The sequence below is a fragment of the Alligator mississippiensis genome, chromosome 2, assembly GCF_030867095.1.
Source record: "Alligator mississippiensis isolate rAllMis1 chromosome 2, rAllMis1, whole genome shotgun sequence".
NCBI lineage: Eukaryota > Metazoa > Chordata > Crocodylia > Alligatoridae > Alligator > Alligator mississippiensis.
Genome location: NC_081825.1, coordinates 235,877,744 through 235,893,552, shown reverse-complemented (window position 1 = coordinate 235,893,552; position 15,809 = coordinate 235,877,744). Strand labels below are relative to the sequence as shown.

General features: G+C 44.5%; 1 protein-coding gene across 14 annotated transcripts in view; it reads left to right on the top strand.

Annotated features, from left to right (window-relative positions):
* DPF3 (double PHD fingers 3) overlaps positions 1 to 15,809 on the top strand; it is a 249,774-nt gene that overhangs the window by 40,970 nt on the left and 192,995 nt on the right. The gene's annotated exons all lie outside the window — the stretch shown is intronic.

Here is a 15,809-nt window from a genome sequence, read left to right as displayed (position 1 = left end):
TTTCCTGCACATTCCTAAAGAAGGTAACTACTGTATATAGCATTTCCATTCCTCTCACTGTATGTATAAACTGAGGAATCTGAAGGCCGCAAGCCTGTGGCCATGTTTAAGTGTGAATAATTATTTTTGTAATTATGTTCTATCTGGCACTTTTATAGGCTGAGAAGGGGGTTTTCTGCACACATTATGCTGTACAGAGCAGAAGATTTAGGGGGCTTCTTTGTTTTCTATTGTTGCACGACAGCAGGAGCTTTTGCGAGTGGATTGAAATTACCGTAGTTCATGCTGTATAGTGAATATAGAAAAACCTTAATAAAATTGAAGCTGATCACTTAGGGGGCATCATTTAAAGGTGGCCAAACTGTGCCAGAGTAGCACAAGGTGGCTTGTTTTACCCCATTTATTTTAGTATTTTTTAAAGACTGCTGTCATTTAATGTTCTCCTTCACACAGGCCAGGAGGCGTGACTCCAGTCAAATCAATGTGGTTTCATCAGTGTAAACGAGAGGAAAAATCAACCCCAGGTTGTTTCAAAGCAATCCCACAACTAGAGACACTTGCATGAAAACAAGATCTTTTTTCTCTTAAATTGTTAGATGTTCCTTTCTTACTGGAAGACTTGTCACAGTCCCTAATTTGTGATGTGACAGTGATAGTAGCCACAGCTGCCAAAAATCAGCCAGTTATGACACCCCAAGCACGTCTTAACATGGGGAAGAGGAGGCAGAAGCCTTCTTAGGAACAGAGACAGATTGTAGCAAAAATCTTGTATCCTAGCACCTATGGGGAAATTCAAAGTACAATACAATTGGTTCCTGAAAACCCCATCTTAAGTCGAAACATTGTAACTTGGAAACCAGTTTTCCCATAGGAACAATGTTATAAATGGGTGATTGGGCAGGGCTGGGGCTGTGCCAAGTTGTGCTCTGGGCGGGGTGGAAGGCACTGGGAGTGGGGGCTATGCCCTCCTGCTGCTCAGCCAGCCATGGCGGGGCGGAGCCACTATGTGGACTCCAGGCAAGTGTTGTGTACTGGCCAGAGCTGCCCCAGCCTCCCCATGCCTCCTGGACAAGCTGCGACTTTGCCCCATCCTGCTTCAGCTGGGTGAGTGGTGGCAGGGCGTGGGGGTGGGGCGTGTGCCCCCAGATTCAGTCAAGGTGGGTGGTGGAGTGGGGGCTATGGAGGGGCTGCAGCCACCCTAAAATTCGCCGTACCTCCACCCACCCGCCTGGAGCACAGTCCAGTGCAGCTCTGGCCCCAACCGCCCTGTGCAGATCCAGGGGCACATCTCTCCACCATGCCCTGCTGCCACTTGCCCAGCTGGGGTGGGTCAGGGCTGGGAGGCACGGGGAGGCCAGGGCAGTTCCGGGTGCTGCATGCCAGTTGTCTGGAGGCAGGGCAGAGGCTCTGCCCTGTCCCGGCTGGGCGAGCAGGAACAGGGCATAGCCCCAGCTCCCAGCGCCTTTGGCTGCCGGCCCGGAGCACCGCCCAGCACAGGCCTGGCCCTGCCTGCCCCATGCAGATCCAGGGGCACATGCCCCACCCCCATGCCCTCCCAGACTGGTGGCGTACAGTGGCAGGAGCCACCCCACGCCTTCCCTGTGCCCCTGCCCACTGGGCAGCCCCTGTCCCAGCCACAGCCCCTATCCCTTCCTCACTGTGGGGGCATTGATCTGCCCTCCTCTCCCCATGACCCACCACAACCAGCCGGAAGCAGCTGTGTCCAGTGTCATAAAGTTGAAACCCAGTCGGAACCTCAAAACACTGTCATAATTTACAAAGGTCGTAAGTGACGTTTGTCATAACTTGAACAGTTCTAAGTTGAGGACTGTCTGTAGGCTTAATGCAAATAGTAGGAAGTGTTGGGAGGAGTTGAGATCTGAGATGTTAAAGAATCAGATTTCTGTCTTTATGTAAATTCCTCTACTAGTGAGAAGGGATAAAACAGAAAACATGACACATTAGCAACATTATTTTTTTCAGTGCCAAGTTTGTTTTTTTTCCATGAGACATCAGCAGCTCTTTAAAAGCACAGAAAAAGACCAAGGCTGTTAATGAGCCAGGAAGGTTAAATTCAAATATTTGTAGTTGGGTTATTTCTTTATGCTTTTTCTTTTCTCACAAACATATCTAGTAAAACTCTAGTAATGAAAACACTTGGAAAGGAAAGATAAAAGCATTTTCAGCAAGCAGTGATGGTGACATTTTAATCAGATCATAGCAAGAACGTGAGCAACAGTTTAGGTTTGGCATTAAACATATACATGCCATTTGTTCATTTATATAGTTTTGGTGTTATATAGCAAAAGCAAAACAATCCCAAAGTTTACGTGTTATTCTCATTCCAACTTTAGTTGACTGTTGCTGTTTCTTTCACGTTTTAAAGCAAAGTGTTTTGTCCAAACTATAGAATTTAGTCCCTCTTGTTTTATAAAGATACTTTTGTCCCCTGAAACCAGTGCACAATAATCTCCAGTGTTGGTGACACCTGCAGAACTATCCCTGCATGAAATCAGCCATGACTATACCAGATGTTTCCATACTTCTGAGCCAATAAAAAATGTAAGGACCACTGGGGGCCTTCTTAATTTGCTACAGGGAAAGTGCCTTTAAATCTTCCAGTATGTTCCCATGCAAAAATTTGTTACAGCTCTGTCTTTGCTTGACTGAGTTGTTCCAAGAATGTGCAGGTCAGAAAGTTACCTCTTCCTTGTGATGAATTTAGAGTTGTTCTGTAGCAAATCTAGAATACTATGTGTTCTGTATGTTTGCCAGATGATTGTAAGGGATGTTTATTGTAGGAATATGCTGGTTTAGTTTTACAGGAAATCATTGATAAAACAAGCAGGAAGGCAAAACCATTGACTGACAAAGCATCCCTAACCAAATTCTTGTAACAAGACAAAGGGCAGGCAGTTGGCATGGCAGGGACTGGCTTGACATCCCACAAAGCCCATCAAACTGGCTTTGGACCAAGAAGACCAAAAATGTTTGAGGAGGAAGAACAAAGAACCTAGTATAGATAAAAAGGGACTCTCTCTGGGGCAGTTGCTGTTGAGGAACAGACAGACTCATTGATGCCTGTCAGAGTGGCTGAAGAAACAAGGCCTGTTGCTTCACCATCTCAGGCTGGAAAGGGATTTGGGTAAGGTGAAAAATCTGGCATTCTAATGGGAAACCAAGAGAAGATGCTAGTGCTTCAAACTGCAAAAGGACTTGTATTAGCCTTTCCTGGGAGACTTGGTTTATATCCAATCTCATGAAGGCACTGAAAGATTTTCAGCACTGCATTCTTGTCCCTGGTAACTGGGAGCTCCTTAAGTCAGTTCTTATCAATGAGATGTGTAACCGTGGGCTCATGTATTTATTTGGTGCTCTTTCAAGTCCCAAAGTCCTGTTCCAGCTTCCCAAGGGGCTGCTGCTGCTTTGAAACAATCAGTATTTCAGGGGAGGTATCTTGAACTTGATTCCAGAGCTTCTGGGTACCAGTTCAACCTTTGTGGCTCAGGCTTGAGGAGTCCTGAATTGCACCCTAACTGCGCTGGTCTCTATGGCCTTGTGCAGCTATGGAACAGCCAAGGTATAAGGAGCCATATGCCCTCCCACCCTTCTTTGATAGATCTCATTCCACCCCTGGAGTTATTCCTTTGTGCTGGGATATTCTTTTGGGGAGTGAGGGCTCAGAGCCAGCTCCATGGCTGCTGCTTTAGTTTTTTCTGCATAGAAGAGGTATGTAGCTGTTTTTTACCCTCTTTGCACTCATGTATCTGATGGTAATGCAGAGTACAGCAATTACAGAACAGGCTCTAAGTTGGGAATCTGCCTCCAAGTCCAAAATATATGTGGCCCTTTCAGGTTATTAGGTGCATGTGAATGTCACTTTACCAGAGAGGTTTAAGTTCTGCAGCTCTGCTTTTTGTGTGCTTATGAATTCTTAGAAATCCTGTTTCTGGGAGGTTCCTAGAGAATAAATCTAGGCTTGGGGGAGGAAACTGAGTGGGCACAGGCAATCTGTTTGAAGGCTACGTTTGGGAGTGATTTGAAACAGCGCTGGGACTGCAGTGGTCTTTTGCGTCAAGGTGAGACTGGGCCAAGAAGGAGTGTAGAGAAACTTGCCTGCCTGGGTTTGGTAGAGGTCACTAGGTGAAGTGAAACTGGACTGTTAGGCTAGGGACAGACATTACACATAAACCAGTTTAAATGTTCAGAAACTGGTTTAAACCTGTAACAGAACAGATGTTCAATGCATATAAACCAATTTGAAAATGGCTGAAACTGGTTGGAGATAAACCTGGTTGAATGTAGTATCAGACTTAACTGATTTGGGCCAAACCAGTTTATGCAATGTCTGTCCCAGATCCCTTGCTGGTTTAAGTTAAACCAGAGTCTCCCAGCATCCTGGCATGCTTTCTGGGCTGGGTGGGGCTCTCTGCTCCACAGCAGGGCTGGCCCCTCCCCTCTGATCCCTGGCTGGAGCTTGGCACAGACTTGCAGGCATAGAAGGGTCTGATGGCTTTCTGGTGCCCCCTCTCTCTCCCCTGTCACCACTTGCTGCTTAAGCAGAGACCCCTTCCTCCTCTCTGCCACAGCAGGGACTGTAGCCAGCATGTGGTATGCTAGCTAATGCCGAGAAGTATCTGTGTGTATGTCTCTCTCCAATTTCCCTGGGGCAGGCAGACAGAACAGTGACCACTTAGGGCTTTTGGAGCTAATCAGCAGGTCAGCCCATAAGTTGTTTAAGAAGTTTGAAGTAATGTGGAGAGAGGCTATTGTTTTGCTAATTGGTTGATAAAGACTGTTATCAGCCCCCTCTCTCCCCCCACTTGCTCACCTGTCAGTTTGCTGCAGACAGTATGACAAAGCAGGGAGGGAGGTTGAAAAGCTCTGTATCATCAATAGTTGCATGCACTGCACCCCCCTTGCCTCAGAGTGCTAGCCTGCGGGGCGGGGGGGCTGGCAACACTTCTGCCACTTGAGCAGCCAGCAGGGAAAAGCCTGGGACCATGCAGGCAGACTTCCCTAATGAGAGAGTCCTGCCAGAGCCTGGCCACATCCCTCTCAGCTCAGCTCCCTGCAGAAGGGAAAAGGGAGGGTTGCTCTAGTGCTACCCGGCTTCTAGCCTGAGCCACTGCAGGCAAGTGCCTGAATTTCCTCAGTCCAGAGAGAATGCCTCTCCAGTTTAACCTGACTAGGCTGAACTGGTTTGAAACTAACCTGCGAAGACTGAATCAATTTGGGCTCAGGCTTTTTGAATGTCCGCTTCTAGCCTTATTGGCAAAAGTCTTGAGGCTTTGCTTCTTAGAGGGCCCTCCTGAATTCTTTGATAAATTTGGATTTCTGTTTAACACTAACGTTAGGTTAGTAGGTGCCATGAAATCATTTCCTGCAGCAAGGAGCTCAGTGGATGCTGGGTACCCCCAAATATTTAATCTCATACCAGGTGAAAGAGCAGGAAGAAGGAGTGAGGTGGTTAGTGCAAGCACCACTCTTAGGTAGGGAATGTAATTGTTTTTTCACAGTAGTTCATATTTCAGGCACCAGCTGGTAGGTCTGTAGAGTTACCTTGGGACATCCAGGAAGAAACAAGGCAGAGGATTCTTGCAGTAAAAGAGAGAACGGTCAAAACATATCCATCTCTGTATTATTAGAACTGTCAGGTTAAAGGAAGAAATGATTTTCTCCCATGCATTTCTGTCAGTATTTGGGAGAGCTCTGCATGCAGGACTTGCAGAGCAACCTTCCCATATTTAAAACAATCAGCCCAAAAGCTTGATGTATGCAGTTCACGTTGTGTATGCAATTTGTTGCCATTTACCAGAATGCCCCATGAATGGCTGTTACAGCATTTCTGGATGGGGAGGGGAAAACAGTTGGTTGGATCATTCTCGTTTTCCTAATTTCATATAGTTTTTTTCTTTAAATATTTAAATTGTGTGGTGAGGCTGGTATGCCTTGTCTTTCTTTAGACAAGAGTAGTATTAGTGCCTAAACACAGCTTAGCAAATAGTTATTTTACACTGTGCAAATAGTTACTCTATGTATAGGGCATTCACCCCAGCTTATGCTGACAGTGATAACTCTGAGAGGTCTGCTGTGTCTTAGACTTTCCTTGTTCTGTTAACTTGGTAGTCCTTACTTTTCTTTGTGGTCATGGTACAGCTCCACTATCTGCTCAGTTAACCAAAGGCGCCCAATTACAAAATAAAGTAGCTGGAAAAAAAATAGACCACTTAATGTAAGCTGATTTGTCCTGTTACTTTGGGCCAAAACCTGAGGAGAACTGAGTGCCTGTAGCTCTGTAGTGAAGTCAATGGGCCAAATTCTGAGTCTCTCACCTGATTGTTACAAAGTTCACATGGATAATCATAGAAAGGCAGGGCTGGAAGGGACCTCCAGAGGTCATCGTCCAACCCCCTGCCTGAGGCAGGACCATCCCTATCCAGACCATAATCTAAACTCTACATAAGACTACCATCAACCCTAACACAATACAGACTTAGCACCTTAACGTGCCATAGGTAAAGTAGGGGAATGACAGCAGCCAACATCCTGCTTTTATGACATGTTATCACTATATGTTCAAGAAATCCTAGGTAGAGAGCCCTGCCTCTTCTACAGATTGAGGCAAAAGCTCCCACAGTCCATACCAATCTGTCCACGGGGTAATATTCCTTCCGGACCCAAAATATGGCAGTTGGTCTGACCCTGAGTGGAGAGGCAAGACCCTCTAGCCAGAAACCTCCAGCTTTGGTCCCAGGAGGAGCACTGGTGCATCCCAGCCTTGGCTGTAGCTAATACTGAGTGGCTCCAAGGAAGGCTTAAAAATACCCTGACACATAGCAGAAGGGGAGGGATATGTGGGGCAACCAGCAAAGCCCAGAAGCATGGGAAATACCCATGGATGAAGGATTTGGATGAAGGCTTGCCTATATATACCACAGAATTCAGGAATAATTATTCCAGATCCGCTATTCCTCTTCATATGGGAACTCTTATTGTGGAGTAAAAGTGCCTTGTTTCAGTCTAGCTTAACTCATTTTGAAAGTCAGAGATAGGAATAACTTGAAACCTTTAAAACCTATAATGGTATCTTGTGGGGAGACCATGAAAATGGTGTTTGCACCCTTGCCATGTAGCCCCAGCTGCAAGTGGTGTGCTTGTTGCGGCTCTGTGTTTCTACATGGGCATGTTACAGTTCTTTAAAAATGCAGAATGCTTGTTTAAAATTGCTTGAGCCATAGCTTTTGGGATTAAGGGAGTGAATGAATCTGTTCTGTACTGCCATGCCATTGTTTAAACCTGGGGTTAGTCCATAGCAATTACTTTCACTAGGTCAGGCCCATGGTTATGATATTCCAGTATGCTGGTAGGTGCATTTTTCCAAGTTTATTTCCCAGGGCCATTGCCCTTCATGGCAGTCCTGTCTATCGCTTAAGCAGGAACCCAGCATGTCCTGTCTGCTTCTAGTGGAAACACCCCCCCCCAACCTGCAGAGCTATCTGGAGGGAGCAGAAAATAGAATCTCTTATGGGTTTTGCTGGTGGGGAAAGGGTCAATTCTGTGCTTCCTCTCCTGCCCTTAGGGAACTTGGAGAGGCTGCTACACCTCAGGAGGCATTATCCCACAGAGCTGCACTGACTTGGCCCTTTGTGACCTCTTCTCTTGATTCACCGTTAGTTCATCTTCGAATTCCTCCTAAGGTTCTTACAACCCTTGTGTGACCTGAAAACATTTAGTCATAGCTGCTCAACAATAGCACTTATACTATAGCTTAGCCAAATATAACTAAGGCAACTATTTCCTATTGTAACATATGTCTTTGTGGTGTAGACATTTAAACTGTTACATGGATTAGACACACACCTCTCTCAGGGGGAGGAGAAAGAGGCTTGAAATTAATCAATATCATCATCATTGGGAAGGATAGAGTCGCAGAGGACACCTTTCCTGGCTGTGGTGTTCTCCTCTGTGTGAGACCATGTAAAACATCACATTTCTGATGTGGTATCATTTGAGCCAGGTGTAAATGACAGTGTGATGACTCAGGCTTTATTGGCAAATAAAGTACAGGTTTAAGCATCAACACTTCCATGATGCCCCCAATGTCTAGTTCACCCTTGCTCTCAATTATTGTAACAGTAGTCAGTAGCAAATACAAGACAAATAAGTTTAGGGTTTTTTTTTCATGTTACAGATGTAAGGCAAAAGGATATGAAATCCCAGCAATGAGTCACAGGAGTAAAGCACAGGCAGCACATAGATCATCTTAAGGACAGGAAGCTTAAATGTGGCCCTGACCTGGAAAAAGGTTTTATAGAAGCTTGGTATTAACAATAAATGTTGCAATGTCTAGGGACAGCCCCTCCTAATTGCTGAGCAGAGTCCAAATTGTCTTCTGTGTACAAAGGCCTTTGTAGAAGAACAGATGCCCTATGAAATCCCTACCACAGAGATTCTTACAGATCCTGACTCTTAAGAGCTGGGTGATGGTTTTCCCACCTTGTCCAACTCACTCTCCATGGCAGGAACAGGGATTCAAAGTAGACGTCGGGGACTTGCTAGAGGCCAGAGCCACTTAGGGAGATTCTGCCTCCTTTCTGGCAGCAGGGTGGAGTCATGGTGTTGGGGACCCCTCTATCCTCTGCTGCCCTTAAGCATGACCTTCAATAGAATGCCAGTGTAAAGGTAGCCCACAGAAAAAAATATTACAGACTCATGCTGCTTTAATCTTATTCCAATTCATTACAGGGCTGTTGGTGGAGAGATAGTGTTTATCTTCTTGTGAGCCTGCAATTGATCTGAGGGATCCTACCAGGCTCCAGTGTATGTATTGGAGCAAAAGCATAGGGAAGTTTCATGGAAGGTCCCTATGGGAACACTGTGGGCCAAGGACTTTGGTAGAGCCATAGAAGAGCTTAGACTAGAATTTCTTCCCAGGTCTCTGTGCCCAGTGCATACTGGGCATGACTTTGCATATTTAATCAGTGCTATGTGAATACAATTATAGCCATTATGAAGAAAGTTCATAGAAACTTCGCTGCCTGACCTCAGTTCCTCGAATGAAGGTGTTCCTGGTAACCTGGGGAAGAACTATTAATTTGCAATCTACAACTTGAAAGCATTGTACTCTGCAAGTGCTATAGTGAAGTGCTATCTCCATTTTAAAGATGGGGAAGCTGAGGCCCAGAGGGGTGAAATTACTCGGCCAGGATCCTAGACAGATGAAATTTAGGTTAGGGACAGACATTCAAAAAGCATAAGCCTGAATTGATTCAATCTTTGCAGGTTAGTTTAACCTGGCTAGGCTGAACCAGTTTGTAACTGCACAGATATCTAAGAAATGCAGGCACATTCCTGCAGTGGCTCAGACTAGAAGTTTGGGGGCCCTAGAGCAGCCCTTCTTTTCCTTCTACAGTGCTGAGCTGAGGGGGATGTGGCAAAGCTCCAGTAGGACAGTCTGGCTAGGGAGGGTCCTCCCCCCCCCCCCAACAACTAGCCCAGCAGGGAATTGATAACACAGTGTTTATCACCCCATACTCGGTGTTTATCACCCCATTAAGAAAACAACAGAGGGACACTACCAGCTACCTGTTGATTCTGCCTTTGTCCCATCTGCCATTGCAGGGACCATAGCCAGCATGTGGTCTGCTAGCTAATGCTGAGAAGTGTCTGTGTAAGGCAGAGTGGATGTGGGGAATCCCTATTTAGCAGGGACTGGGGAGGGGGGTGGAGCAGGGGAAAGCTAGGCAGATGCCTGCAGTCTCTGCAGGGCTCCAGCCAGGGAGCAGAGGGGAGGGATGAGTTCTTCTGTGGAACAGAGAGCCCCACCCAGCCCAGAGAGCATGCCAGGATGCTGGGGGAGTCCAGCTTAATTTAAACCAGCAAGGGGTCTGGGACAGACATTGCATAAACCGGTTTGACCCAAAGCAGTTAAATCTGATACTACATTCAACCACGTTTATCTCAAACCGGTTTCAGCCATTTTCAAACTGGTTTATATGCACTGAACATCTGTTTTGTTACAGGTTTAAACCAGTTTCTGATCACTTAAACTGGTTCATGTGTATTATCTGTTCCTAGCCTTAATGTTCAGCATGTAGTCATGTTTCTAGCCATGTTTCTAGCATGTAGTCATATGTAAAAAGCACTGTATCATGCCTTTTTTTAGAATGTAGCCTTCTCTGGTAGCATTTTATTTTATATAAATGTTTTATTTATGGTGCCCCATGGTTTGCAGACTTCTTGGAGACCAAACACTGCAAGAGCACTGCTAACAAGTTTCTGACTCCCACTCCTATGCTTGTGGTATTTCACTAGCTCCTCCCTCTCATCCAGTCTAATTATAGTCCTGTTTGCCACACAACATTTGTGGCTCAGGAATTCCAGGAGTTAGGGTGAGATGGGTAAATCTCTCTCTTCCACTTATTTTCTTTATACAAGGAAAACAGTGGGTAAAAAGGAAAATTAAGAGCACTTTTTATGTGGGAAAAGTACCTGTTTTTTACCATCTGAACACAGCATAGAAGCACACTGCTCAATATACTGTGTAAACTGAAAACCAGGAGTTCCATCTATTTGCTATAGGGCCACAGGCTAAATATATAAAAAAATGAATAAAATAATCTCTCACCAATGGAATTAATGAAATTCCCCATTTCTGACTGACTCTTGGTAGCCTCATGCTGCATAGTAGTGGCATGGGATTATAATCTGGTGCCAGAAGGCCTCCTTGCTTAACCTGTATGCTTGGACTCATTTTCCCAAGTGTACCCTAGGCCCCATGTTCCTATCCACCCCTAGGAAGACTCTCTTTCCCAGCGATGCCTAGATGCTGTGGGGGCTCTGACCAGGCTCCACATGCTGCTCATGAATAAACTCTGGAGCTGATTGCTCTAGAGTTAATTGCTGTTGGGCACACATTCAAATGGCATGCCTGGGAGGAAAAAACTCTGGAGCAATAAGCCCTGGAGTTTATTGATGTGCACTAATTGCATATGTAGACATGCATTGTATGAAGGACAAATACTTCCAAGCCCACCCCATCTACCATTCTCTCACATGTGCCAAATGTAGAAAGACAGCAGTGAAACTACTGCTGCAATGTCCCCGATAGCTACTTTGACATTTCAAGTGACTGTGCTGAGGCATCCCTGGAGCAGCTACACTGTTGTGTTTCTGACTTTGCACATATGGGCAGGAGCAGGTGAACTCAGTAACATCTTTCTTTGACAGTGCTGGGGGTGTGGTATAGGTAATACCCTGTTTCTTTCTTGGAAATTTTAGACCGTGCTCCCAATGAGTTCATAGGTTCTGGATTATGCTCTTAGAAGCACGTGTTGGTATGTCTTATCACTGCCTGCTTGAGGCAGCAGGATTTTTTTGGGGGGTGGAGTGCTATATTTCTCATGTTTTGCATCATTTTCTCTCTTAAGTGCCAAGATGTGAGTCTGAAATAGGAGTCTATTTTTTTCTTAGAAAACTAAACACTGCACTGTAATAGAGAAATAAAGTTGGTGCCTAAAAAGGTATTGCCAGGAAACAAACAACACCCCCCCCCCCCTCCCCCAACATAGTCACAGAGCAGGGGTGGCTGAACTGAATGCATTGTTGATTACAATGTAATGCCAGGAATTGCTCCTGGCCGCTTTTAATTTGAAAGGAAGCCCATAAAGACTTTGCTTTTGCTCCATTCCCCCCCTCCCCCTTACTTATAAACTCCATTGCTTTGACAGTTCAGACTTCTCATGAAAGCAGGGCTTTTATATTGAAGCAAACATCTGACCCTCTCACATGACACCTGGAAAAGGTAGAGAATGCAATACTTTCTGCTTATCATAGGACACCTAAAAACTCTGTAAGAAGACACCTCTTCTTTCCCAGGCTGTGCCTCCGGAAAGCTTAGCAACCAGGATCTATCTTTGAGTTCTGAGAATATTGTTCATACAGCAAAATTGTAGATTGTTCAAATGTAAGCAATGAAAAAGGGAGCCTGCCTTCCTCTTCTGTCTCCAGTCCGTTTCACAGGAAAATCCTTCTGACGATTCTTAGCAATGTTAACGAAAGCTGCAATGTGCTGGGTGGATGGCCGGCCTGGGGGTGGGTCTGGTCATTGGAAACTCAGACACTGGGGGGTCAGAACATACAGGACATGTTCCTTGCTTACTTTCAGTGCTTGGGCACATTGTTCAGATAGGCAGTGACTCAGTTTTCACTGTTGCATAAAAGAGATAACAATATGCATACAGCACAGGAGTATGTTGAGGCTTATCTGGCTCACATTTGTAAGGAGGCTTGAAAGGGGCACCAGGACTGTTAGACAGTGCATGCACCATGGCCCCATACCCCACTGTTAGACTATTTAAGAAGGAGTTTGGGGATTTGGGAGGGGATGGCAGAGGGTAGTCTCTTCTCAGTAATAAGTCTTGACTGTGGGAATTGCCGCTTGCTGAGGTGTTACTGATAGACAGAGGGTGGGTGATGAAGGAGGCAAGGGAATGTTCTTCCTTATTCATGTTGGTGGTTACTGGATTCTCTTTAACTGCAGGATGGTTATTGGCAAGATTTTCCCACCCTCCCCTGAAAGAACTATTCTAAGGGAGTAAGAGGATGTTTTATCTTTTATAGCTCTTTAAGTCCTTGGCTTTTTTTGCCAAGGGAGCAATTACAGTAGTGTCTTTAGTGATACAGATATTAGTTCATGGGAAACTAGACTGACCCCCAAAACTCATTTACAAGTGTCATGCATTCCTGTTGGAAGTATTTCAGTAATTGTAGGTCACTGTTTATGTTAAAGAGGAGAGGATGAGTTACGCTGGTTGTGGGGTACACCAGAGATGTTTTATATGCAAGTATTATACAGTTTGCTTCTGGTCAGCAGTGTTTTCAATTCTTGAGAAGAGCCTGAGCACTGAAAATAAAAGGAGAGTCGCAGATCAGAGTTGAAATGCATTGGCAGAGATGTGTTGAAGGTGCCAGCGCAGCTCTTTGCAAGTCAGGCCTTTACTGCCGACTCTTAGTTTCTTTGCATCTAAGGCTTTGAAAAGAATAAATTGGCAAACGCTTACCAACAGACATCTCTTTTTCTTATATACATGTACTTTTTTTTTAATTGATAAGGGTATGACTGTAACATACTCCTGTTAAATCCAGCATTGGATTTATCATCACACTGTGGAAAGTGTTAATGGAACTCTGTGCTCAAGTTGTCACAAAAGAACAGGACTCTTTGTTTCATTTATTAGGTAGGGGGAGGGGAGTGCATGCTGGCCAAAGTGCTAGATCAGGTCAGGAATTTTCTGACAAACAGTTTTTTGCTGAAAAATGCTGGTTTGTCAAAACCCAAACCATTTGCAAAACAGGATTGGCTTTGATGAATTTTCCATGTTGAAATTATTCTAGGGAAAAAAGTTTCGAAATTTCCATAATGGTCCTTTTTTAAACACTTTTGATGCAAAATATTTGTGGTTTTTTAAAAGTTTAAATGACTTTTCAATTAGACATGTTTAATAAATTTACACCAAGAAAGGCTTACCCCCCCCAAAAGGCAAAAATCAAAATCAAATATTTTGATTGGCTCACAATTTTTTGTGTTTGTTTTCAGTCTATGTTCTGATTCTAGATGGGAAAAATGTTTAAAAGCTCAATTGAAATCTCACAAGATGGGAAACCTTTTCACCACCCAGCCCGTCTTTACATGAGGCTCAAAGCTTGGAACATCTTGCATTCTAGTCCTACCTCTGCTCTGAATGTTTTAGTGCTCTTGAGGAAGACATTTAGGTCCTAATTCTATTAAAAACTCCACTGATTTATGCACCTGACTTTTTGGAGGCCAAAAAAGAGACATCTTGACTATAAGTAGGGATTGGGGGGCCAGCTGGGGGAATTTCTCCCCATTTTAAATTGTCCATCTTTCATCACCTGATTTAAATATAGCAATTCAGCATGGGCCTACTGTTAGCTAGTGCTCCCAGTCCCACATGTAAAAGTGATGCTCTGCTGATGGCTTTCACTGGAGATGCAGTATTCCCAGCCAGAAATGCTCAAAAGTGTTGATTCAGTCAGGCCACAACAATCATGAGATTAGTTTAAAAATCACAAAACTTTAAAAAATAACAACTTCTGGATTTTTTAAAATGGCAACTTTGTGGTTGTTGTCTGTGGCAATTCAAGTCTATCTCAAATTGGACTGGAGCAGGGCTCTTTGCTAACATCAGAAAGTATTTTTTTCTTTTGTTCCACCAGCTATTTAGCTCTGCTATATCTGTTTCTTTCCCAGAGACATAAGGAAGAATAGTGTGGTACCTGAGACCTTGTCAACATCACTTCAGTGCCTTATATTTACCACAATTTCTTCAGTCAGCATGGAAGTTTAATTGTTTGCTTTTTTTTTTTGGGGGGGGGGGGGACATGGCAGGTGGAAGGGATCTGCTTTTGCCCAGTTTTCTGGCTGAATGACTGCACCACAAGGAAACCAAGTGACTTACTCAAGTTCATCTCTGTCACTGCCTACTCCACTGAGATTAGAACTGGAGACCTGTTTGCCAATCAGTGGGTCAAGACTGGTATTCTTCACCCTTTTCCTCCCCTCCTTTATTGATCATGTACAAATTAGTTGCATGATCACCTTTTCCAGGCTCTTTTGCCTTGATTTTTATGCTGTATCAGAAAGGCACCAAGAAGTGGTACATTGATTTAATGGGTATCCTTGGCATTTGGTGAAAATGGTCACAGGTGTCTAAACAAAAATGAGTGAGAAGAGAATGAGGGTGGGCTGGAGTCTTGCAGGTTGAGGACAGCTGCTTTCTATGAAGGAAGTTATGGCTCAAGGACAGGGTTGAGTGGGAGTATGGGAGCTAATTCTGTACTAGTTTACAAGCACTTCTCAAGCATCCCTAGAAATAAAGAGGTATCTTTTGCTGCCAGGTGTATCAAAGGGGGAAGAACTGAGCCATACTGAAGACAAAAAATTCTTTCCTGTATGTGAAATGGCATCTAATCATATATAATTATCTCTGTTTTCTGCCATAAAACAGGATCCCTACACATAGTCCTACTCCATGATGTCCCATGTAGTTTGTAGGGTAGCTGTTCAATATTAGCTCTGTTAGGAAAGTTGGTAGTTTTGTATATAGTGAACAAGACGTCTGTGCCTGTTATATGGACAGTTTGTTTCTCCACTCTACCGTGCCCTCTTGGGTTGTTACCTTTTGGTTTTGTGGCCTGCTCCCTTGGTCTTTCACCCTGGTCACCATTTTGTTTTGTTGTTCTGTTGGTGCCCATTCTGTCTGCAGGGCAGCAGGCATACTATGGGCCTGCTGCAGACCAGACAGCTTTTGGTTAGGTCTGTGTACACTACTGTGCACTGTAGCTTTTACATACTCTGTTGCTCTAAAATCAATCCTCCCATGTCTCTCTGAGAATAGGTCTGTGCCCAGATGCTAGATGTGAAGTCCTTACTCTGCTCAAACTCTCATTTACTCCCAGTTATAGTTTGACTAGATAGCTCATTAGATTACCACATGGGATCTATACAGCTGGCCTTTTCAGAAACATCTGTAAAAAGGGGGGGGAAGCTGAGGCCTGCATATCTTCCTCTCCACCTCCTCCTCCTTCTCCCCCTCCCTTCACCGGAAAAAAATCAACTAATCAACCGTTGCATCTATTAAAATATTAGTCTGTGGGATGCTACATGTGAGAGCTAATCCTGCAGAAGCCTCTTGCACCTGCAGGGGAAGTGCCCCATATACGGTATGGACGCTGACAAAGTTTTGATTCAGAATAAAATTTAAATGATTCTGTTCGTTTTGCCA